Source organism: Pleurodeles waltl, chromosome 11, assembly GCF_031143425.1.
Source record: "Pleurodeles waltl isolate 20211129_DDA chromosome 11, aPleWal1.hap1.20221129, whole genome shotgun sequence".
NCBI classification, from domain to species: domain Eukaryota; kingdom Metazoa; phylum Chordata; class Amphibia; order Caudata; family Salamandridae; genus Pleurodeles; species Pleurodeles waltl.
Window position 1 is genome coordinate 433,980,415 of NC_090450.1, and position 26,835 is coordinate 434,007,249.

At 44.2% G+C, this 26,835-nt stretch overlaps 1 protein-coding gene across 4 annotated transcripts in view; it reads right to left on the bottom strand.

The window, feature by feature from the left end:
* Positions 1-26,835, bottom strand: part of PIK3CB (phosphatidylinositol-4,5-bisphosphate 3-kinase catalytic subunit beta) — a 1,042,661-nt gene that overhangs the window by 890,004 nt on the left and 125,822 nt on the right. For all 4 annotated transcript variants that reach the window (XM_069213799.1, XM_069213795.1, XM_069213796.1 and 1 more), the window contains exon 2: positions 2,727-2,830. The gene's annotated coding sequence lies outside the window, so the exon portion shown is untranslated. The remainder of the gene's footprint in view (positions 1-2,726; positions 2,831-26,835) is intronic.

The following is a 26,835-nucleotide window of genomic DNA, read 5'->3' on the forward strand; positions in this document are numbered from 1 at the left end:
TGTCTGCAATAAAAGTTTAAAAATAATGATGCATTCGCAGTGCTTTCTTTTAAAGACTGGGACCTAGCACGATCAATACAGAAGACACTAGTCCCCACCGCATCAACCAGTATTAAATGCTGTGACTATTTAGTCACACACACAGACATCTGCAGTCAATTCATTAACCAACTGATGTTTCATACATACATTGGTTTTCCCCTGGATTAATCTGCATTTAATTTTCATGTAAAGTGTGTGATTTATTTCATATGCAGTTAACCAGGGTGAAACAAAACAATAAAATAACTGCAGAATATTTTGTTATATATATATATATATTTTTTTTTTTATAAACATCTTTATTTATTTTTATGAGAACAACTTGATAACAGGTCACGTTTACATCTTGGCATGTACTCAATGTCGGCACACGAGACAGAGTATAGATATAACATTCTTTTCACACATTGTATCCTCCATGGACCTTCACCCTGAGCAATCAATGCCATACTTGGTGTTATACATTGTCATCAAATATCACAGGACTCCACCTCCGTTTACCCCACACATTATGGTATTTAGCTGGGCATCCCCTCATTTCATAGACTAGCTTTTCCCGCTGGGCACACCAATCTACCCCTCATCCCCACTGGGTGATTGTGGTCACCATCTCTGATCTCCAACTGGCAGCTATATCTCGCTTGGCCACCAGATATGCTATCCTCAGAAAAATACGATCTGCCCTGCTGCTCCCCACTCCCTCCAGGACACCCAGTAGGATTGGCAACGGGGCTGTCTCCAACTCTCTCCCCAATTTTCCTGGATATTTCAGTGTTCACTGCCCGCCAGTAGGTCTCTATACGTGGTCTTGCCCACACCATGTGATAAAAAAGTCAGCATTAGTCTGTGAGCAATGAAAGCAGGCAGAATGGGGCCAAAGACCTGCCCTTTGCATTTTATCAGGGGTGAGGTAAGCAGCATCCAAGTAGCATGTCTGTACTAAGTGAAGGCGGAAGACAATGGCCAAGCTCCTCGCGACCTCCAAGACGTCCTGCCAGTCCTCCTCCTCCTCCTCCTCCTCCTCCATCTGCCCCAGCCAGCACTCCCATCGCTCTCGAAGGCTTGTGAGCGGCTGCATCGTGACCAGAGTTTGATATATTTGGGAGACTCTGCCTCTTCCCAGGCCGCCCATCAAAACCATTGCCTCTGCTGGACTAAACTCAGGGAGGACCGCGCCAGCCTGGATATGGGTGTGCACTCTAATGTTCCTGGAAGCAGAAGGGTCTTAAATGATTTAATTGCTAGGCAATGGCTCTAAATTAGCAAGGTTATGTCTGTCCTGAAGAAGACCACAATTCAGTTCTAACAATGGGCTATTGGGTTCCACATAAATGAATTATGGACCTGATGGAAAAGCTGACACTAGATTGGTTTCTTAACACACAGACAACAAACTTGTACCATAAGATTTGTCAGGTGCCCATTGGGCAAAAACTATATTGGCATATTATCCGTAGTAATCATTAGTGATGTACTCGACTTGTGAGTTCCTGCCAAAATCCTGTTTGATTCCTTAAATACTTTAAATCCACATCTTAATTCTTTGGACATAAATGGTGCGAATGAGATGTAACACAATCCATGCATTTCAAGTATCTAGGCACATCTATTCTATGCAAACATATCAGCCCTTTGTCAGTTCACCTAAACAAAGGTTCATGAGGGAGGTATCAAAATACTAAAAACAAGACAGAAAGACACCCCAATTGCCATTAATCAAGCATTAATTAATATAATACAAAAAGGAATCAAACAACCTGCATTCATAATTTACTTTGAATGATTTCAGAAATTGGACAAGATTTAACTCGCCGAACAACTGAGCTAACCTTGAGTTTTAAACAAAACTGTGTGACAAACTTGTATGGCAACTTGATTTTAATAACTGAAGTACATGAAACATACATCACAGGTGGGCTGACCTAATAGTCAAAGGTTTTTAGAATGATGTTGAGGGAAATATTTCATGTGTACATTATCATTCTGACGAAAATTCAAAATGAGGAAAGCCAGTATAATGCATTCAGGCTGACAAAATTAAATTTTTGGGAAAGGTCATGATGATGACATATCTTTTCCTCAAAAACAATGTGTTCCCTGGTTGAACTTGGGTTTCAACCCGGGTCCTCCATATATCTTTAAAAAGAAATCTTACAATGGCTATAAAATCAGGAATTCTAAAACCTTAAAATATAAAAGTCACAGTAGGAAAGGAGCAGAAGCAGAAGGTATGGAAGAAGAAAAAGAAGAGGGGAAAAAAACATTTAAGGATGGGAAAAAAGAGGGGTGGACCACCCCCGAGAATAGAATAAAAAGACAAAAAGGGTGGGGGGGGGCGAAAATAGAAAACGTGGTAAGAATGTTGGTGTTTAACGGGGAAAGGGGTGAGGCAATCTACTCCTGGTGAAAGCCATTCTAGGTAAAAACAAATATAAAAAATAGTCCCAAATATTTTTAAGTGAAATATTTGTTGTAGCCAATTTTTTAATTCTGAATTTTTGTTTTAATTTCATACAACCATTTCATCAACCAGTAAGGACAATCTTTCCAAGAAGATTCACACTTTCAATTACCTCTAGGCGGAAATATGAATTGGTTATTGACAGGCATCAATAAAATAACATGGGTAGGAAGACAGCAATGAGGATAGGTGAAACAAATACGCAACAGAGGGCTGCACTCACGCCATAGAGAGAAATCCGGTTCTGGGCGACTGGACAAGAAGCTAGCTTTCTTCAAACATGTTTCAGCTTGCTGCTAATTTTGCTTCAGGGACATCTGATGAAACCTAAGATGAGCGAGAAAAAATATAGATGTTAAAAGTTTAAGATCAATGAGTTCGATTCTACAGTTCAGCATGAAACCTTTTGTCCAGGTTTCCGAACTGTAAAAAAAAGATGATCTAGCGACTTGACATGCAAGGAGTGGTAGTTTGTCCAACTTGGGTAATGACTCAGATGACTTAAATTCCGAACGAAGGTCATAGATACAATATAGAAAAGACCTACGCCAGGAGTGTAAAGGGAAGACTGGCTTGAGTAGGGATATATAATGGAGAAGGAAAATACAGGAGGCCAATTGTCAATAAATGCATACATTGTCCCTTTTAAATATAGACAGGAAACGTTTTCTATATGAAGGATGCTACTATACTATTAATCAGTTGTGTAAGTAAAGTCTGCTATTGCAGCATTTGAAATAGTAAGATTGTATAACATGTAACCGGTAACACTTTCTAGTATGTTATAAAGATGAGAAAAACACAACCTATTTGTAGAACTATGAGAAGACCTCAAAGAAAAACAAAAAAGTGCTTGGTCACTCTAAAATGTTTTTTTACTTTAACTGTTGTGAAAGAGTGCTCTGTTGGTAAAGAGATGCTTTGGAGAGGTCTTATACAAAATTACTTTCCAACCCATGATTTGACAGTGGTGTACAATAAGATTTATCCACCTACCAAAGTAGTCACTTGTCATCGAAACCTGGACACAGCAGAATTACCCTACTATTAAATGTTTATATCACATATTTGACGTAAGCAACCTAATTTGTCAAAATTGAAGGAAAAAAAAAAAGTATGAATGCACTACCAACTACAGAGCACTTGACATTCACCTGTGACAGGACCCCAGTCATTCAAATAACTGTACATATTCCCTCCTTCCCAGCTCAGCCAAATCCCAACATTTTGAAGCAAGTATACTGTGTGGGGCAACATTTTAACCGTTTAAATATAATTTTATTCCTATCAGCAGTTAACAACAATAAATCTTCCAGTGCGGTGCAGGAATATTTAGAAATGGGAGGAGTGGGAAGAACAATGGAAGACAGACTCATTCAGGACCTTATGTAGCTCACTCTAAGGTCTAGCACAAGGTATGTTAATGAATACACCAAGGGGGCGATCTGCAACTTCTCCATGGCTCTATACTTTGAAATACTGTCCTCTAAATAATTTCTACCTGAATTCGAAAATCCTGCCTACATTAGATCTTAAATACATTAACAAATCAGTTGTTGCAAGCTACAATATCAAATGGCCCTGGGGCATTAGCCATTTGTTAGACATGGTGTCGTTTCCCCTCACTTTTTTGCCCTCAGACTTCCTGTTTTTCTGACTCATTTGTGCTACACAGTGCTAAAATGAAGCTGCTCTGGACTCTAAACATGGTAACATTGGCTTATCCATAATTGACATATTCAATTTGCTTGTATGTCACTAGTAAAGTGCACTATGTGTGCCAGGGCCTATAAATTTAATGCTCCTGGTGGGCCTGCTGCACTGATTGTGCCACCCACTGCAGCTATCTTTCAAACATGTCTCAGGCCTGTCGCTGTAGTGTCTGTAGGTGTAGTTTTTAAATTGCCATTTTGACAGGTCAAGTGCATCCACTTGCCATGTCCAAACCTTCCTTTTTATTACATAAAAGACACCCCTAAGGTATTCCTTAGTTAACCCCAAGGGCAGGGTACAGGGTATTTAAAAGGTTAGACATGTACTTCTTAGTTTAACATGTCCAGGTTGTGAAAAACTCAATTTCGTTTTTCACTGCTGCAAGCTTATCTGTCCCATAGAAAATATAGAAATATGGAGTTTAGGTCTATGGGCTCACAATTTAAAAATCACACCTTCTGGGGAAGTCAAATTCAAAATTGTAGGTCTGAAAATGCCACTTTCTAGAATGTTGGCATTTTCTCACCATAACAATTCTGTGCCTCCTCCTGTCTCTGCATACACATTTGGGGCACATAACATTTGGGCTTTGTGCATCCCCTCTAGACGGTCATCCACAAATGGGAGCTTAAGTGACATTTGCATCCTGATGGACCATCACCTGGGCTAGATGGGTGGGAGGAGCTGACACTTGCATCTGAACAGAACTGTGCTTCACACAAAGGGCTGCAGACCCTTCTGTAGAGTGTCTGGAAACAGAGAAGGAAGGAAAAGACCTTTTGATTGTCAAAGGCCTTTTCTGAAGACCCCCAACTTCAAAGGCACATTTTGGTATAAGTTCTGAACCCCAAACCCCACCAAATCAGTTCACTTTTAGGTCCTCAGGAGACACTGCAAAGAGGAGCTGTGCTGCCAGGAAGGACTACCAATTTGATACTTGCTCTGCTGTGTTGGCCTACTGCCCGCTGTGCTGCTAGGAGGAATTGCCACTTTGCAATGTGCTCTTCTGTGTTGGCCTGCTGCCTCTTGCAGTTAGAAGAACGCCTCCTTCTCCACAACCCCAAAGGACATCTTAAGTAACTAAGGGCATGTTGGCTTGCCCCCTGTTGGAAAGCTCAGGGCCATCAAAGATTTCAACTGCACACCACTACCGTGGGACTGTCACCAGTAATTCCGGTATCAGTGCGACTCAACAAGGAACGGTGTGACTGACTGCTCCGAGTGTACGACATGCTCCTTCTGACCAGCGCATGTCGAGTGCTTCTTCATCCAAAGCCAGTGTGTGAAGCGCTTCTTCGTTCACCACGCTGTGTGTGTGCCAAGTGTGGCCCAACATCCTGCACCGCTGCGCTGTATCTGGACCTGCCACAGCGACTGAGCACATCTTCACACGGCCGTCCAGGCACCGACAAGCTACTGTGAGTGAAGGAAGTGGGCTGATTGCGCAATCTCCAGCGTGACCCCACGCCACAACTCTGGACCGCTTGTTGTGTGTTTCTGCCTAGCATGGACTTCCATTCTCGAGGGGTCAGGCAACCAAGATCTCCTGCAAACCATTCTGGTCAGAAGACCGCATCAGAAATTTTATCGCAAGTGCTTTCCCTAGTACTCCTTTAAAGAGAACTTACCGTAATTCCCTGAAAGGGAGCATTTGCATCTTTTCAGAACAGAGTTAAAATATTATACTTGAACCGTGATAATCTATGCAAAATAAATTTGATTTTTTTGTTGTTTGGGTCTAAGGTTAGCCAGATAAATCACCCCGGTTTGTCTAAACTGGTGTGGAGTCTTTCTGTGGTGTCTTTATTGTGTTACTGTAATTCAAGTGTTGAAAAAATACTTTACACATTACAGCTTAGGTTAAGCCGGACTACTCTGTGCCAAGCTACCACAGGGTGAGCACAGGTTAATTTAGTGTAACTGACTGACTGACTCTGACTTGGACTGTGGTCCCTACTTGGACAGGGTGCATACCACTGCCATCTAGAGTCCCAATTTCTAACACCATTTAAATCTCATTTCAACATTCTGACAGGTGGCTCAGGTCACATGTCCTCTGCTTGTTCCTCAGCAGCAGAGGTCAATATTGGTCACTATTGGGTTCATTCTAAATATACCTCTTATTAACACAAGTCTCTTTATTGATCCTGCAGTGTTGCAGTCCACAACCAGTCAACGGATTTCAACCATGTTACATTCTTCAGATCCGCTTCGTTTTTAATGCATGCCTCACAACTGTGTCATGTTTGAGACGAGCGTGGAGAAAACCTGCACTCTTCCACCACTCATCTTCTTAGAAGAGAGAGGACTGGAAAATGAAACTACACCAAAGTTGACAACAAGGGGATGATCCTTCTTGTTGAAAAACAGTAGCGGATGTCCATATGCATACTGAAATGTCTGTAATTAATATACAGGGAGTGCAGAATTATTAGGCAAGTTGTATTTTTGAGGATTCATTTTATTATTGAACAACCATGTTCTCAATGAACCCAAAAAACTCATTAATATCAAAGCTGAATATTTTTGGAAGTAGTTTTTAGTTTGTTTTTAGTTTTAGCTATGTTAGGGGGATATCTGTGTGTGCAGGTGACTATTACTGTGCATAATTATTAGGCAACTTAACAAAAAAATATATATACCCATTTCAATTATTTATTATTACCAGTGAAACCAATATAACATCTCAACATTCACAAATATACATTTCTGACATTCAAAAACAAAACAAAAACAAATCAGTGACCAATATAGCCACCTTTCTTTGCAAGGACACTCAAAAGCCTGCCATCCATGGATTCTGTCAGTGTTTTGATCTGTTCACCATCAACATTGCGTGCAGCAGCAACCACAGCCTCCCAGACACTGTTCAGAGAGGTGTACTGTTTTCCCTCCTTGTAAATCTCACATTTGATGATGGACCACAGGTTCTCAATGGGGTTCAGATCAGGTGAACAAGGAGGCCATGTCATTAGATTTCCTTCTTTTATACCCTTTCTTGCCAGCCACGCTGTGGAGTACTTGGACGCGTGTGATGGAGCATTGTCCTGCATGAAAATCATGTTTTTCTTGAAGGATGCAGACTTCTTCCTGTACCACTGCTTGAAGAAGGTGTCTTCCAGGAACTGGCAGTAGGACTGGGAGTTGAGCTTGACTCCATCCTCAACCCGAAAAGGCCCCACAAGCTCATCTTTGATGATACCAGCCCAAACCAGTACTCCACCTCCACCTTGCTGGCGTCTGAGTCGGACTGGAGCTCTCTGCCCTTTACCAATCCAGCCACGGGCCCATCCATCTGGCCCATCAAGACTCACTCTCATTTCATCAGTCCATAAAACCTTAGAAAAATCAGTCTTGAGATATTTCTTGGCCCAGTCTTGACGTTTCAGCTTGTGTGTCTTGTTCAGTGGTGGTCGTCTTTCAGCCTTTCTTACCTTGGCCATGTCTCTGAGTATTGCACACCTTGTGCTTTTGGGCACTCCAGTGATGTTGCAGCTCTGAAATATGGCCAAACTGGTGGCAAGTGGCATCGTGGCAGCTGCACGCTTGACTTTTCTCAGTTCATGGGCAGTTATTTTGCGCCTTGGTTTTTCCACACGCTTCTTGCGACCCTGTTGACTATTTTGAATGAAACGCTTGATTGTTCGATGATCACGCTTCAGAAGCTTTGCAATTTTAAGAGTGCTGCATCCCTCTGCAAGATATCTCACTATTTTTGACTTTTCTGAGCCTGTCAAGTCCTTCTTTTGACCCATTTTGCCAAAGGAAAGGAAGTTGCCTAATAATTATGCACACCTGATATAGGGTGTTGATGTCATTAGACCACACCCCTTCTCATTACAGAGATACACATCACCTAATATGCTTAATTGGTAGTAGGCTTTCGAGCCTATACAGCTTGGAGTAAGACAACATGCATAAAGAGGATGATGTGGTCAAAATACTCATTTGCCTAATAATTCTGCACTCCCTGTAATTTTAAAATGAATGGCTTGGCTCCACTTAAAAAAAATCTTGAATCTACTGAAAATTACAGAGTTGGGATTTACTCTGTTGATCACAACGGTTCAAAATATTTTTTGATCATCCTTTTAAAACTACTAGTAAAACCCATTACATTTTATACAATTTGCTTGAAAAAATGTGAAACATTTTCTCACTGAAGATTAAATTTATCCAAACCTCATACCAGAGTTATTTCTGATTTGCCACCACTATATCAGCAGTAGAAAATAATCTAATTGCTCAAAACAACTGGCTAGGAACACCTATCTTTTTCCTCTAAAAAGATAGATATCAGAAAATAAAAATGTTCATTTTCAAACACTAGCAGGCACAAACAAATGTCATTATAAGGGCTCCCATGAACCTTAAATAAGACATCTAAATGCTTCTAGAACCCTGTGCACATGCAACAAAAATTGATCGAACGTCCCAATATCAAGAGAGCAAAAGCCAGTGGAAGACAGCTTGTCTTCCACAAGGTTAAGATTTGGAACAACTGACCTGATCCTACCAACCTCTAGACCTCATATCAATATATTACTTAACTAAAATCGCCAACTCAGGTGGGTGGGGCATGGCCAATATTGCGGACAGGTGGGATGTATTCTCCCGTCTCTCCGTCCCTGCTGATTATTAGTGAAGAGTAGCGCGCTTCCCACATATCCAGCCAGACCGCCCCACCCCCAGGCACTTCACAGCCTTCGCTTCTCCCTCTGGTACAGCCTGCTCCCGTCGGGTGACCCCATTTCAGCACCACCAGCCACGACCAGATTTTCCACAAGGGTGTGCCGGGCTGCAAGATGGCAGGCGCGACAGCAGAGATGTGAGCGGCGGCTCGGACAGGCTCCTGCTGACACGCAGGTCCAGGCAGACTATAGCCTGGACCACCAGGCTGCCACCCCTGAATGTGCCGGGGCCCTCGCGGCCACTTTGCATACCTCAGCTCCTTGGACTGACACCGACTTACTGGTGCCCCAAGAAAAAAAAGGCTTGGGCCCACCATCGCAGTAGGTAGCATCGTTAGGTGTGTGGTGTGTGAGGGGGCACTCTGCCACCTGATTGGGGGGGGCAGGGGGGTGCAGGAGGGGGGAGCAGCAGACTAAAGCAAACCCCTCTCACCCCGTCATTCATAGCCATCCCTCACAACCTTGGCCCGCTGCCTTACAACACTGCACAGCCACCGCTTGGGCCTTCCGGCAACCCTCCTACCCCTGGCCGGGAAGTTCAGGAGGGAGATCCGACCCTTCAGATGGTAGAGACAGACACATCCCGGGCCCTGCCCTCATGAAGCCAGATAGCTTCACACTTCGCTTTTAAGGACAACGAACTGGAAACCTACCTGCACTGCATATACGGCACATCTCCTTCAAGTGCACCAGTGGCACAGCGGACCTCCGCCACCCTTATGTGCCATTGGTGTGGGCCCGGTGGATCAGTGTCTGATGCTGGGGAGGAGGTGCGAATGCTTCAGCTGCACCCAAGTGGGGGTCACATTGGAGGAAGCCCCCCTGCCTATTCTCTATGGCATCCAATGCTGCCTGGGAGTCCCAGGGGCCCAGTGAGGACCAAATATAGTAACAGATCTTACCAAATACTGGTAGATCCCTGCTTCTACCACTGCGCCAGAGGCCCCCGCTGGCCCTCCTTTGCGGCGCCGGACGGGCGATGTCAGCTGTGGGCAGGGGGGCAGAGAGGCAGAGCTGGCGGACGAGAAGGCGGGTGCCGCAACATGGTGTTAAGCAGTGGCCTGCGTGATTGTGTCCCGGATCATGAAGACCTGCGGACATCACCCAGGGCCACCAGCGCTTCTTTGGCTGGTGGTGAGGGCCCCCCCTGCAATAAGCCTATGCCTGGCCTCCGAGGAATCCCTTCACCTCGGTCATGGCTCCCCTGGGGATTCCTCTAAATTGCAACAAGGGGGACGAACAAAGAGACAAGGTCCCCCCACTCCCCAATCCCTTACCCTAAACAAAACCTTGCTGGTCTCACTGGGACGACCATGTTGGGCCCAAGGGGCCTAGGGTGTCCAGCCCCATCCTGGTGTGCCAATCTAAGAGGATTCTACCATGGCCGCTGCCCGGACTAAAAAAGGATTATTACCCCAGAGACATGCTCCTGAAGTTAACTGGGAATGCGGATGATAAATCCCCTACACAGAGCACAGACAAACCGCTCGACATGGGGGACCAGGAGGGTTCAGTGACTAGGTCCTTCTTGGAGGCCCTCTTTACCTCTCCCTCTCGCTGTCGAAGGAAGTCAGACGGAACTTGGAGGAGGTTGGAGATAGGGTATGCGCTATGGAGGACCGCAAATCTGGACGAGACAAACAGGTGGAATGGGTGCAACAACAAGTCCTACTCCTGAAAGAACACCATGTTGAGCTCCCAGCCAACGCCGAAGACCTAAAGAACTGTTCACAACCCAACAATGTGCGAATCAAGGGAGTTCCAACACAGACAGAAGGATCAAACCTCAGAGAATACGTAGAAGCCCCATTCCGCCATATCCTAGGTGCAGCGGAGGACACCAACATTCAACTAGACTGCGATTCTCCGAGGCCAGACAAGGCTCCACTTGCTGAGATCATGACTTGCGTTCATGACTTTCCAATTAAAGAATACATCCTTTGCAAGGCCCTGGATGCCCACCTGATCCAATTCCACGCCACGCCCGTGTTATACCAGGATCTAGCAGCAATTACCCTTAAAAAATGGCAAGTATTTTGCCTCATCATGGACCACCTTTGTCAGGCTGGAATTACATACTCATGGGGCCATTCTTTTAGGATCATCTTCCGCCACAACTGGAAATTGCACCAATTGAGATCACTTACTGACGCCTGCACTATCCTAGGTATAGTGGACTCTGCATCAGCGGACAGTTACAATAGGCCACGGACAATAAGAAAGCAATCATCCCAATGGCACCGGGTCCGGGACCCCCGGCTGGAACAAACCCAGACCCGATAATGATAGCCAAAGAGTGGTGATCAGTGCTCCAGACAGTGGCAGAGGATGCTGAGAAATCAGGCTAATCATGATGCAGAAAGCGAGAGCCTCCCTATTACACTGTTCTTCCTGGCAGAAGGGCTTCATAGAGGCAGGGACAGAGGGTGTGATGCCCCATGCGGTTGGGACAAACTCCTGAACCTGCCTGTGCTGAACAGGTGTGCCTCACTTCATCGGTCCGTCTGATTATTGTAACTGCCATTATTGATGGACTCTCAACTTGTTGCATTAAGTGTGCTGTCATTTTCTTTATATTGTTATTGGGATTGTTAATCCTAAATCATCCATGGTGGCACTAACCGGTCTAGACTGGCTGGGTGGGCAATGGGAATCTTTGCTGGGCCCTCCACTGTGCCCACCCAACCCCTGCCCCTCATTCCCCCGTCTCTCTCCTCCCCTCCATCTCCTCTCCATCCCCAACCCCTCCCCACCCCCCCCCCCCCATCTCCTCCTCCCCCCACCCCGTCTCCGGCATGACCGTAGCATCTGCATACCTGACAAATCTGGAAATTAAAATCACAAGCTGCAATGTTAGAAACCTTAATAACCTCACCAAGAGGAAGGCAATCCTCTCAATTCTGGAGCGCTCAGACAGCAATTTATGCCTTCTCCAAGAAACCCAATTACTGACCAAGGATGTACCACGCATGCACTCCTGTTGGTTACCTCAACAGCTGTGGTCCACTGGTCCCTCGAAAAGGGGGCCGATGGTGGCGGCCATATTGTTATCTTTCCGATTTAGGGGAGACATTGTTTCTAAGGTATCAGCTATGGGGACACTTCATTGCTTACCACTTCAGGGTGGGGATTTCCCAGTGTACTTTAGCAAGCATGTTCGCTCCTAATGAGCAGTAAGAAACATTTGTCCTGAATGCCCTTGCACTTCTCCTCTAAACTCCAGACAGTGCAATTCTGAATGAGGGTGATCTAAATTTAGTACTAGACAATGACCTGGAACGCACTGCCCAGCGCTCAGACCAAACTGGGGTCTTATCACCCCAGGGACTACGCTGGCTAGACGACTGTGGACCGACCAATGCCTGGTGTGCACACTACCCGAGCACCAGGGACTAAACCCATTACTCTGCAGCACATAAAACATATGCTTGGATCAATTATGTCCTAGCAACCAATGCCATCCAGACACTGGTTAGTGACTTTTCTATAGCTCCCAGGTCCCTCTCAGACCACCACCGATAACTTTCACCATGCATTTATGTCCTATGCGAGCGTCAGTGCCTTAGAGAGTCACTGCTTCAATCCTGAGACAACTGCAGCCATTCAAAAGACAATTGTTGACTGTCTACACAACAATGACTTTGACCAGGTTGTGTTAACCTCCCTCTAGGAAGCTCTGAAATGGAATTGGTTGTCAGAGGTGGGGAGGGGAGGGATGGGGGATCATAGCCATATCCGCCACAGGAATCCATCTCCGAAAGGAGAAACAAAAAGAGCTTGAACTAGAATTTCTTGAGCTTGAAACAATTCATAAGCACACAGGTACCCCACGAGTCTGGTAAGAGTTTAAACTAGCACATTTGCTCCTTAAACGGTTAGACTTGGAGCAGAATATCCCCTCATCCGCCTGAGGTATAAGTATTACCTGGGGGAAACCAGAGTGGTAGAATGTTACCCCAACCCTTGAAGGCCAAGGTACAATCTGGGTCAGTCTGAACAATCTGCCCCACCCACAATACAGGAGTACAGTCAGACACATAGATCAATGCTGCTTTTCACAATTTCTACAACTCCCACTATGCAGAACAGTCGGGAGAGCTCACCAACCCCTTTGAATACCCTTTAACCCGCCCTCTTACTCCTCTTCCGTCGCAAGTAGTTGACTCCCTGGATAACCCATCTGAATTGAAGAAGTGATTTTGGCTATTGCCCGTCTTAAGCTCCTAAAGTCCCCTGGACCAGATGGCTTCTCTCCTAAGTTTTACAAAACATTTTGCCAGGAGCTGGCCCCGGTCCTCACACGCCTCTGCAACTCTATTGCCTCTATGAGCTCCTTACAGATTTGACGCTGGAAGCTTGTATTTCAGTTATTCCTAAGCCCGGAAAGGACCCAATGCTCTGAGGGTCATATAGGCCCATATCCCTCCTCAACATTGATGCTAAATTATTTACTAGCATACTGGCCCATCGGCTCAACCCGCGTATACTGGGACTGATTTCCAGATCAGGCAGACATATATATCCGCTGATGGATCAAATGTCGATGAGATGAAAAAAAAGCCCTACCCTCCTCAAATCAACACAGAAAAAGCTTTCATAGCGTGCACTGGCCCTACATGCACCACACTAGAGCTTTTCGGCTTTAGTCCCCAGTACCGTAGCTGGATCAAAGCATATCCAACTCTCCTAGGGCAATGATGTGCCTCAATGGGCTCTCCTCCTTTCCCTTCTCCACCGGATTGGGGCACTCGCCAAGGCTGCCCCGTCCCCCTTCCTCTTTGCATGGAGCCCCTAGTCAGAAACATGAGAGGGCACCCTGACATCATGTTTGGAGACGAACACCTGATCAGCATATATGCCGATGACGTGATAGTAGCCATCTCCAACCCACTGACCTCCCTTCCTGCACTGATCACAGAGTTTCAAACTTTTGGAACCCATTTTGGTTTCAAGGTCAATATGAAAAAATCGCTCATCCTGATTATTTCTGTCACTCCCCAGACTGAATCTTCTACACAGGCCCAATTCCTGTTCGAGTGGGGCTCCTCAAATATTCCCTATTTTGGGATTCAATTAGCAAACACTTTCTAGAACCATTTAATTTAATTATGGCAACCTGGCCAAACAAGTCAGGGCCAATATTAACTCATGGGAGAGACTGAGCTTCTCCTAGGTAGGCAGGATTGTGGCCACCAAAATAACCACCCTTCTGCGTATTCGGTTTCTTTTAGGCACTCCCCCTGACCCTGTCTAAAAAAGCACTCCAAGCTTTGCAGTCGGATATTAACAAGTTTATCTGGGCAAAGAAGAGATCCCCCCCCACCCCCTTCACGGACATCTTCTGTATCCCACTATGCATGAATGTGGCCTTGCTGTGCCTTTCCTCCTGAAATACTACCAGGCTTCACAGCTGCGGTTTCTCGTGCAATGGAGCCAACCGCTCACTGAGAAGCCCTGGTGTTTTATGGACCAAGCAGTGGCCGGCTCCCATACTTGGAAGGAACCCTAGCTCACTAAAAAGCACAGAGTATGGGGACTTTATTCTTACCTAGTAACCAGTGCTATCCTACGTGTGTGGGATGAGGTGGTAGTCCCAGTGGGGCTGACAACCTTCCCTTCTTCAATGACACCCATTCTCTGCAACCCAGAATTCACTCCGGGCTTAAAGCCTGACCGATTTTGGTGGTGGCGCAAGGGGGGCTGTAGGAGAATTCGATACCCGTTCGATCCTGAGGGGTCCATTCCCTTCAACCAGCTCGAAGTTGTCTATGGACTAGAAGAAGCTGATTGGGTCAAATACCTTCAGGTCTGTCACTGGGTGCTTCAGCCCTCTGCACATCCTCATGCAGAGAAGGCCCTGAGTCCCTTCAAAACAATGGTCAGTCCTGAAAGACAGCGATAGGCACCTTATCACTGAATTGTACACCATTCTTAATAGGGAGAAAACCAATACCCGCACCCCTAGACAGAGATGGTGGGTGGGGGAGATTGGCAGACCACTTTCAGATGCAGAGTGGGTGGATATATTTTGCAGAGCGCGTGAATATATTTCTCAGAGCGCGACACACGGCATGCAATATCTCAAGCACAGAAAAAGCATAGAAAATAGTATCCTACTGGTATTTAATCCCGGCCAGTCTCAACTTATGACACTCCGAGTTCTCTAAAGAATGATGGAGTGGTTGCGAAGGGAGGGGCCTGCTATTTCACCTGTTATGGCATTGCCCCAAGTTCTCACATTTTTGAACATAGGTACTAGATGATACTGACACTGCATTTGAGACTTCTATCCCTAGGTTTCCTGCCTACACAATTCTCTGGCTTTTTAGCCCCCTGCTGTTTCCCCTACACTCATGCTGAGGGAAACAGATGGCACACTGGCAACTGGGGTGGCACACCAAGTGACTCTATCCCTCTGGGGCACTGACAAAATTCCCCAAATCTTGAACTGGCTACATAAAGTGTGGTACATCCTGGGTATGGCGAGGATGTCGCTTGCCTTGGATCAGAGATTGGAGAACTACTCCACAGATTGGGCCTGTGCGTGATTCCATTTGCTTTGCGACTTTAATAAAACAGAATTGATCCATACAAACACCCACTCACTAAATGCACATAGGTAGCACCACATGAATGTTGTAACACCTTAGAAGTCTGAAGAAAAAGAATAAGTGAACACAAACTAAGATTTACTTTTTTTAATACTGTGTACCAAATGGATCACACTGTATTGTAAAGATGAATGACAAAGTGTGGTACAGAACGTACAGTGTTAGACATATGAGCTCTTGGTGTGGATTCCCCTTTGATTTTGGCTTCTGACCACCCGTTTTGATCCAGTGTTGATTTTTTGCTGGCTTTTGGGACTCTGGGCACTTTACCACTGCTGCCCCATGCTAAATTACCAGTAAGTCCCTAGTAAAGTGCACTGTATGCGCTCAGGGCCTGTCATTCAAATACTAGTGGACCTGCATTACTGTTTGCGCACCCCACACAAATATCCCAGTAAACATGTCTCAGACTTGCCACTGCAGTGTCTGTGTGTGCAGTTTTAACTGCCAGTTCGACCTGGCAAGTGCACCTACCTGCCAGGCCTAAACCTTTCCTTTTACTACATGTAAGTCACCCCTAGGGTAGGCCCAAGGCAGCCCCATGGGAAGGGTGTAATGTATTTAAAAGGTACGATATGTACTGCTGTGTTTTACATGTCTTGGTAGTGGAATACAGCTAAATTTAGATTTCACTATTGCAAGGCGTACCTCTGCCATTTTCTTGTTTAACCATTCTGTGCCTCTGCCTGGCTGTGGAATACACGTCTGGTTCAGGATGACAGGTGGACAGTTTGTGAATTCACTCTAGACAGTCACAAAAAGGGAGCCGAGGTGTGCCCTGCATATGGTGATGAGTCGTCCTGGTCTAGGGTGGTGGGAGGAGCTGATACCTGCACTTTAATAGGGCTGTGCCTGTCCTTACACAAAGCAGTTTCCAACCCCCCCCTGGAGTGTCTGGGGCCATGGCAGGATGAACTGCCACTCTGCCTATTGTCTTGTTGTGCTGGCCTGCTGCTTGCTGCTTCGGCCTTGGGAGTGAAAGGACTGGATTTTGCTTTCTACATCCTGCTTTCCAAGGCTCTCCAAGGGCTTGAACTGAGCTTGCTTCCTGTTAAGAAGTCTCAGGGACATCAAAGACTTCATCTGCCAGTGCCTGGACTCTTCAGCTGAGCCCGGACTTACCAAGTGGTGCCAAATCCAGTCCCCGGGCCCTTGGAAGTGGAAAGTGGTGTCCTGGGGAAGAAAATCCACACATCAGATTGCTGCAGCTGCAAAGTTATGCAGCACCTGCCTTGCGGCTGAAGAATCCACGCAGCACCTGTAGGATCAACACAAGCCTCTTCCACCGCAGCTCTATCATCACAGTTTATCTGGATTTTCCCAAACATTGTCCTCGGTGTCATTTTCACCTCAACCCTGCACCACAGGAAGGAATCTAGGCTGCGTGACCAGAAACAGAAGCATCACCTCCCCTTCGCAGTAAGGAGTGTGAGTCTGTGTCGAGATAAGCCTGACTGCTCATCCCAAGCTGCAGGAGTTATCTTACCTGTGTGACTTTCTTACCCTGACTAGAGTGAGGGTCCTTATTTGGACAGGGTGCAAATTATTGCCAACTAGAGTCCCCAATTCCAACATACACCCTTAGAAATACACAGCTATCTACATATGGCAGCACCATCATGGCTAGATGACCAAACAGAAAACACAGAATACAAAATATCCTCAAAGAAATGGAAGAGACATTATTAGATCGAGCTCCAGACATCTTCCTCAGCACAGAACCCTGGGCTGAGAGCTCCTGAATGAATGCGGAGAGGGGGCCCCTCCATGTACTTTGCAGGGGGACCCCTCAATTTTTGTTACGCCACTAAAGAAAGTACCATATGATTCAATATTACTGAAGTGGTAAAAGTCTACACACAAGATTTAAAAGGCTATTGGGACTTGGTAAACCCATACGAGTACACTGGTGAAAATCCAAACAGTGGCAAGACCATGTTCATTTACAAAATGGAGTAGAGGCACAATTTAAGGGCTGAACATCAGAAATGTCAGGAGTGGCCACATAGGAAAATATCACATACATTATTGGAATTCCATGACAGGTCTTTAATAGATGACATGGAGCAAATAATGGCACAAGCGATGTCAGCAAAGCCGAAGTAAAGGTGAAAAAAATAAGCACTCGTGAATGTAAGGACTACTCAAGCGTATGAGGAGGCTTCAAGGTTAGTAATGTGACTGCAACTGTGAAATGCTTCAATGTTTTTTTGCAGCATTTTACCCATGGTGAGGTCAAGAAGCACACGGATTTGCATATGATTCAGGGGCCACCTTTGAGTGCATGGATGAAAAAGATGTTTGTTGTAGTTTGGCAATATGGGAAGTAGTGTGTTGGGTAGCTAAGGCTCGGAGACATGGCCTGAACATCATGCAGAGTGAGAGTGTTGGAGAGTGGGGCAAATAGAGCTGAGCATAAAGATACTTGCATTGCTATTTTTTTGAGTGGTCAGTATCAAAATTAATGCTTATTGAGTATGGATCATTGCAATTCACCTGTAAATACGGACACTAGTGTCTCAGCAAAAAGTAATAGTGATACACCACTTTGGAGGAAGTAAGCAACCAGGTATTTTCTAGGTGATGTCCACCTGGAAGGGACAGGTGGTCCACCACATAGGAGGAGCTGTTAATGAACCAGAAATATGATGCATGGTGTTCTCCCAGAAGAGACCTCCAGCAGACACTAGAAGCTGAATTTCAAACAACCCAATAAGATCTAAGACACCATCTAGGAACACTGATGGTGCATCATATGGCTAACAAGGGCACCACTGTATATAGGTCTGTACTTGAGCCCAAAAGTGGCGGTGACATAGCATGCAGGAGTTGGAGTTAGAAAAGGTAGTGTCATAGTGTCAAGCCTGACATCCAGTGCAAAGATGGTGTTATTTTAGGAAGGGGGCGGGGGTTAGGGAGAAGGAGAAGGATAAGGTAGGGTAAAAGTGGAGAAGAACCCGTGTTTAAATTAAGCAAATGGTTGCACGTGGGGCCCACCAGCACTAATTTTTAGTGACAGATACTTATTTTTGCTTATCAGATGTTTACATAGTGCAAAAGAGAAAAACTCAAAAACGGGCAAAAGAAAGATAACTAGAAAGTCTGAAAAACAGAAACAAAGGGAGAAAGCAGCGATGACAAAGAACCTTCAAAAGTGGGATAAAAAGGTCAGGGGTTGTCTGGTGGTGAATTAAAGAGGCATGAGGTGAAATCAAGACTGCACAGTATTGGTATTCAGCGCCCCTGATATCCGTAGCACTGGCCGGGGAGCCTCTAAGCAAAGCTTTGGGGCCCGGCATGTATTATTTCACTAATTAAGTACGAGTACTGGCCTTTGGCCACAACAAGGCCAAACATGTCAGACCAAGTGTGGGAGATATGCGACCTTCGATTATAATGTGCATCAATAAACTTGGTATGTTTTACTGTAATCATTTAAGGTGCTGGACTGGGATTCCATTTTGGTTTAACCGTATTTTTGACATTTTGTTTCTATGTTAAATCTGTTGATGGATATATTTTAATAGAAAAGTGCAGGCGAAGAGTAATGTATCTTTATAGTCACAAGTCAATTTATCGTGTGACTAACAGTTTCCACCAAATGTCGTTCTATACTGCTGACTCCTATTTTTCCTACTTTGAACCCTTAAAGCATGGGATGTGCATGGATCAATGGGACAAAGGATGAAGGGTTTATGGTTGCCGGGCAAATGTGAAAACAACTAGATCACCCAGAGTACTCAGTATCTAGGCTATTACCAACTTAGTGCTGCATTTGAGTTATTTTTTTTTACACTTGCCCAAAGACTAGACAAAGGCTGCTCACCTTTCCAAGTCAATGTCTTCTGTAAATAACATTTTAATTATCAATATTACAGAAATAAGGTTGTGAAGAACGTGATAGGTTTCTGCAAATATGGTAATAAACATTCCTTTATGTGAAGAGAAACAAGGTTTGTGAAGGTAAATTTAAGATAGTCTTGGTAGAGAGCAAGAGCGCAATCGAACGTAAAATAGTACTACTGGACCAATCACATGGGAAATCCAACGAAGATTCTGAAGAACCGCAGCCATATCAGGATTTTGGAATAAGTACACAAAAGCTACACATACAAGGAATCCAAATGTTAATGGCTTGTATAATCAGTGGCACGCCCTTGTGGGCCAATGGTGGCCATGAAGAGGACTAAAAAGAGGGTTTGCAGTAATTAAACTGGAAACGAAAGCCAAAATGGTATCCAATCACACAATTTCCTGTACAAATGCACCTAAAGTTCAATAATTTAATTTAGCCAAAGGATAAAGATGGGACACAGATATAGGTAACAGAGACAAGCGATGGGCATTTAATAATCATATTTATGTTCCGTTTGTTGAGGTGATTTTCGCGGCTGCTCCGTCTCGCCTGCCTGTTAATTTTCTATGTTCAATGCAAGTTTTGTGTATTATTATTGCACTCTGAAAAACAGGACACGTGCCTCAGGCCTAATAGTGTTTAGATCAAATGACGCTACTGCTTATGTCCTATCCACGAACACTGTGATCCTATTTGGCCTGTGAAGGTTAAATACGTAACTAAAATCAATAAATATGTTAACAATAAAAAAAAACTTGCGTATGCAGCGTGGTCTCGATGCTTCTATTTGTATGGCATCCTTACTCCAGACTGTGTTTAGCGCCACATTTCCATCTCTCATTCGTAAGGAAGCACATCACGATTCTGTTTAAATCACATGCATTACCAAAATAGCTAGACGTGGCAAACGCATTCCTGCTGAAAGCTGCATACTTTAGTTTTACCTGTTGACATATAATGATTGTTATCGCTTCCCCAGCTAGCCATAGTTCAATGAAACATAGCAGCTGGCCTCTCTCCAAGTAGGTGCACAAGAATCAGCAGCCTGTCAATGGAACACCAGAAAAACACTGCATCTTTTAAACTCGAGTTTAAATCACTTAAAAACATATAAAAACAAAATCACATGAAGCTGCACAAGACAGCAAACATTTTACAGCAAGCATTCAACATTGGCTATAATGCTAGAGAATGGTGAATAAATAGGAGGTAAAAAAAACACGTGACCCGAATTCAAATATAAAACCCATAAATATTATACAAATAAATAGCTGAATAAAATTATTTATTTGCAGAGGCTGCAGTTCAGTGACATCTTAAATAATCTTTTCAAGGTTGTCTCTGCAAGACAGAAATGCGCAGCAATATCTTTATGCATCATGTTACTCTCACAGGTTAGTAAAAATAGCAAGCGAACGCACTACCCACATTCCAGAAGCAGTCATAAAAGCTTCGTCTCCTGAGGAGCTATGCAGCTAGGACACGATTTAAATGGTGCACAATGTGTACATTACTTGTTTGAAATACACTAACAAATCACTTCTGGCCTTTATTCTGAAGTCATCATTCCACCTCTTAAGTCAACATTGTATTAGAGTTCATTCTATGATCACTCTGAGGTAGGGAAATAGTCTGCACATTTACCAGCAGTGATTGTACAAGCATCTGGACCTTAAACCAGAGGCCTAGGAGATCAAAGTCTACTCTCTACTCCAAGGGAAAGAAAAAGCTCTTCTCCTCGAAGGATTAGGCCCGCCCAGCAGCACAAGTTTTTCGAACGTGCCCCATTCCCAAGCACCATCAAAGTGGTACCCCAGAGATCAGTGTTCCTCTGTCAGCAGTGGAAGTTTCCAGTCATTCAGGTTTAGAGTGTTCTTACACTCCAAATCCTTGGCTGGAGACTCTTCTTCTTTGAGACAGGACAAAAAAAGATGCTAATGAGATAAGAACAAGCAGGGCCCTCTGTTTCCAATTGAGATATGTCAGTAAGGCAAGTACACACCAGTGAGGAAGCAAGGCTTTCTTTTCACTGTACCCTGACAAACACAAAATACTAGAATCTTTCTGTGATGAAGAGCGACGTTCTACAACTCACACAGCTGTCTCCATACAAGCCACCTCAGACCCATCTGGCAACCCAAAATCTTTTAATAAGCAAGATGATTCCCTTTCTAGGAGCATGAGAGCCAATCCCACCCAGAAAGAGGAAGGTAGAAACTCAATATCTTTATTTCGTTATTATGAAGAAAGGAGGGCTCTGCCCTAATTTAGTCCACCACATAGTAAACATCTTTTGCTTGCAAAATATAAAGATGCTTCTGTTAGCCCAGCTCTACCAGCTGTCTAAATGACAACTGACTGCATTCAATGGACACAAAGGATGCCTGCTTCCATGAGTCTTCGCAGAACACCAAAACTATCAGTAAAGAGAACTGCCATTTGATCTCATTGCTGCTTCTTAGGTCTTCACCCAGATCCTAGCCCTAATGGTGGCCTTTCTGTAGAAGATGCTGACACGGTTATTTGCAAAGCATCCCGGTGAGTTTTAGTCTGACTTGGCCAGAGCCCTCAGAATCCTGTGCAAGGGAGTCCAACACATAAGGTAGTGCTGGAATATAGTATGGAAAAGATGTTTCTTCCTACAGAGAGGAAAACGTCCATCAGACAGACAATGGATCGCTCCAAAAGACTATGCTATGGGGAATAGGTAGAGAAAAAAAATGAACTTTCTTTAGAAGTGTGGTGTTTGTGGTCCAAAACCTTCGAGACTGCAGGCTCAAAATGTAGCTTTGTTAAGCACTGCTGAGCCTGGTTAAGAACTTGCTCAACAAGGGCTATGGCATGATTCAGTAGGGATGTTATTGCTCCCTCTAGTGCACAGATGCACTCTTTCTCTTTTGGAAGGGCCTGGTGTTAAAATGACACTTGGCTGATGATCCCCATGGCTACTGGTAGCACCCTTTTCAACCTCCAACCCAAAAGTAAGCATTCTTGAGATGAAATGCCTTGCAATATGGGCCCTCTGCGATATCCAACTTTGAAGGCCCAACTGAACAACTTGACTAGTGATGGTACCATCTGAACAAGAGGATTCATGCGTGGTGCTGGTGCTAAAGCCACAGGAGCTCAAAACTGTCAGTGACGGCTGAACTGGAGATGGCAGGAACTACACCAGAGTAGGTGGGACATTCCCTGGCCATGCAGGCACTGAGATCAAGGCAGACGGACTAGCTTTTAGTTTTGGAATCACAGACTCCAACAGTTTGAGTCGAGAACTGAAGTTAGCAGTGCGGAAAAGCATGATCTTGGGTCCAAAGGAAGCAAGGAGGGCCTTGTCAATCAAAGTTCTACCAACAAATTTGATAATGCTCACAGTTCAAAGTTAATTCGGCCCAAGTCGTAAACGCTTTTCAGAAAAAATGCAATTCAAGTTGTTTGGTAAAGCCACTAAGCAAGACTGGTCATTGGAGTATACAGTAACCACTGACAAAAGAAGAGGCTCTATCTCACATCTGTGAAACATCTTTTATGCCTCATTCAACAGCATTTGTACGCCAACCACAACCACACTTTTGAACAAACCCAACTCACAATCACGGGCAGATCCAGCTTAATGGAAAGAATGAACTGAGAAGAAAGAAGATATGTAAACAAACAAAACAAAACTCTTATCCTGCCCGGGTAAACTGCTAAAATGGTGTAGGACAACGTAAACCAGTCATCAACGAACACTAGATCCACCTCAGATCCAAAACTAGCTGCCATCAACATGCAGCCTCTGTCACTTCCGAAACTCCTCAACATTACAGTTGTCATTCTAGAGCCATATGGAGTCAATTTGTAGCAGAAATACGCATGTAATTAAAAGACAAAATGTGACACTCAGGAACCTGGTGGGCAAGAAAACACAGCAGGTGCAAAAGGTTACAAGAAGCACCAGGCATACCACGTAAAAAAACAACTCAGCCTCTGACACGTTCAAGGGATTTCAGTTCCAGTTATCCACGGATATTCCAACATTCTAGAACATCAAAGCTTTGGCGGGGTAGAACAAGGAACAATAAACATGAAATAACAACATCTCCTTAGCTTAGAAAGGGCAAACATAAAAATACAAGACATTGACGCTAGCACACACTAGGCTATGTAAACAACATGTACACTCTACGGTTGAATACCCCCATCCACATGAAACAGCAAGTACCCACATGCACCATCCATACAAATCCACAATAGTTTTCATATCCTCTGACAGAAGATCAGGGGAACACAACATACATTCTCTTCTTAACTCAGGGCAGGGGTTCCCACACTACAGTCTACATAGCACATGGGACCAGCGTGCACCAGAAAAAGTAATATAAGGCAACAACAGACATTACCCTCTACTGCACAAAGGCAGTAGAGGGTAATGTCACCCCACCGTACATAAAACCAGCACGCTCACCCAATGACCACATTAAACAAAAACATTAAAAAAAAACTATGACAAGAATACCCCCCACACACCAGCAAGCAACACAGCTACGCTCACACTTCTATTGTAGTAGGAGAAAACATGCAGAACAACATTGCAGGCACAGTATTAATTTTAATAGAACACAAAGGCACATGGTCTCCATGACCCATCGTCCTATCCAGTATACAAAGTTTACATCTTGATTCCCTTGTTTAGTAAAAAAAATTATAGTTTCATTGGCAAAAAATTATAGTTTCATGGGCAAATGCATTCACTCCATAGTATGCCGTACCCCCACGTAAACACACCAGGTAAATATGCTCTTATTTGCGTCATCTTAACCCAGTGTTTGTTTTTTAAATAAAAATGTACCTTCATTGAAACAATCCAGCATGTCCAAGTCTGCTCATCAACTCACCTGACCACGAACTCCAGTCTTTACAAAATAATGAAATCAATGCCTTGGCATTTAAAAAAAAATCTCGTTACATGGTCTCAATGTATTCATACATGTTGATTACAAAGACAATGGACATAAATTCGGAAGTACATACTGAGAATGCTTGAACCCAATGCCCAGTGAATTGAATTCAACAAAAAACAGGCATCCAGCCAGAGGGAATGTTAAGCAACAGGAAAGACAAGCTTGCACAGGGGCACACATCGATGGTCCTTGAGGTGACACTTGCACAACGCACAACAGTCAGATACAGGGGTGTGGAATTTAACAAAATATCTACTTGCCCATTGGGCAGCAGGCACATGTCTCTTTGCTGTCATAATTTGTTGCACCATTATTTGGCACCAATTTTATTATATAAGAGCCGTTCTGACAATGCCAGGGCTCACACTATAGTACAGTTTGAATACTAGCAATTTCCTTTTGCCACCTTTTCACAGATCACACACTGGGGCTGGAAGTAGCGGTGGGCAACAGTTCCAAGGATGGAATGCCGATTTGAGTCTGTGAAAACATAACTTGTATGTTTTAGGGATTTTCACCAGCTGTTGAGAAAGATTGGAAATGTACTCCTGACAAGAACAGATGCAAAAACGTCTCCCGGGGGTGGGGAAAAAGTAGTTGGAGGAAAGTAAATTTGTAAATGCTCAACAAGTTTTCAGTTCTCAAGGACTGTTGAAAATTAACATTAGCCCTATTTGTTTGCTTTATTACCCTAAGGTCACTTATGGATTTTTTTTTTTTTTTTTTAGTTATTACATGTCCCCCAAAACTTCTAACACATCTCAATCCCCTCACTAAACACAATGCTGACTCTCTTTTTGACACAATGCTACAAACGTCTTTCAAGGTCTACCAAGGCCTAGGCATGTCGGTTTGGCTTCTTACAGCAGTGCCCTCATTGGCAGCTCCTGAACTCGTCAATTTTAGCAGAAAGGAGATTTGTTATGCCATTCCTTGTGGCACCCACAGTGGTAGCATTTGTACTGTGAGTAGATAGTGACAGATAGCACCACCTATTACCCCTGCCCAATCTCCTTCTTTTATCTGAATGTCATCGGACATTTCCGTTCCTATAAACTGCTTGATCTTTTCTCACAGAAGATGCATTCTGTGAAAAGAAAAGCAGCTCTTATTTAGGAAATAATTTAAGACACACCTATGTAGGAAATAATTTAAGACACACCTCTTTAGAGGACACTACTTTACAATGCATTAACAGCATGCAAACCAGCGATCTCTTTCACTCAATTATTTTATTTTGGTCTTGGACATTATGGCTATGTTTGCACTATGGAAATACCAGATATATATATATATATATATATATATATATATACACACATACACATATATATATATATATATATATATATATATTTTATTTTTTTTAACATACAACCGCGGTCTCTAGAGGCTACAGCTCACCTCTTCTGAAGGACATTTCTCTAATACCTTCAATTTGCACTTGCGTTTTAGATTTCTCCTATTTATTCTATGTACTTCTCTACTTCTCTTTTGGATAATATGCTCTTGCTTTCTTATTTTTTTTCCCTTGCACCTGCAGAAGTTTTTTTTTCTTTTTCCGCCTAGTCATCAATTAATGTTCAAGTTACTTACCTTCGGTAACATAATATCTAGTAGTTGCAGATTCCTTACCTTAGAATTTCCCCAGGCGTCAGACTGGATCCGGACACTTTTCTTAGAGTGAAACCCTTGCGCGTCGGTAGGTGGCGTCGGTTGACTCCGCAGGCGTCGTTGGCATCGTAGTTGGCGTGATGACGTCGGGAGTAGTATATAGACGCCACCATCGCGCAGTGACGTCAGTTTCTTTTAACTACTTTCCACGCCAGAGCGCAGAGCCGCTAAGAACACTGAGATTGGAGCGCCAGAGCTAAGGACCTGAAAGGTAATCCCTGTTCCTAGAAATCAGTTGCGGGGAGGATGGTTGAGCGGTATGGAATCTGCAACTAGAATATATCTCTACCAGATATATCATTACCAAGGTAAGTAACTTGCACATCTGATAGAGACTTCTAGTTGCATATTCCTTAACTTAGAATAGATACCCAAGCAATGCCATCCTCGGTGGTGGGCTGCAAACCAAGATCATACTAGGATGTCCTGCAGGACCGAACAACCAAAGTAGCTGTCCCGAAAGACCAGACTGGTCAGACAGTAGTGTTTAGCAAACGTGTGCAGGGACGCCCATGTAGCTGCCAGGCAGATATCCAGGACAGGATTCCACGTGCTAACGCAGTGGAGGCAGCAGTTGCTCTGGTGGAATGAGCACACAAGCCCTCAGGAGGTTGTTTCTTGGCCAAGGCGTAGCACATTTTGTTGCAAAGAAGCACCCATCGGGAGAGGTACGCTTTTACACCGCCTTGCCTTTTTTAGCACCCACTTTTTGGGTCCAGACAGTGGAGTCTCTCCTCCTTATGGGGAGGGTGTGGGGGTACATAGAAAGTAGGCAGAGTGATGGACTGGCCTACATGAAAGGTGTAACCACCTTAGGAAGGAAGGAAGCGTTAGTGCGCAACAC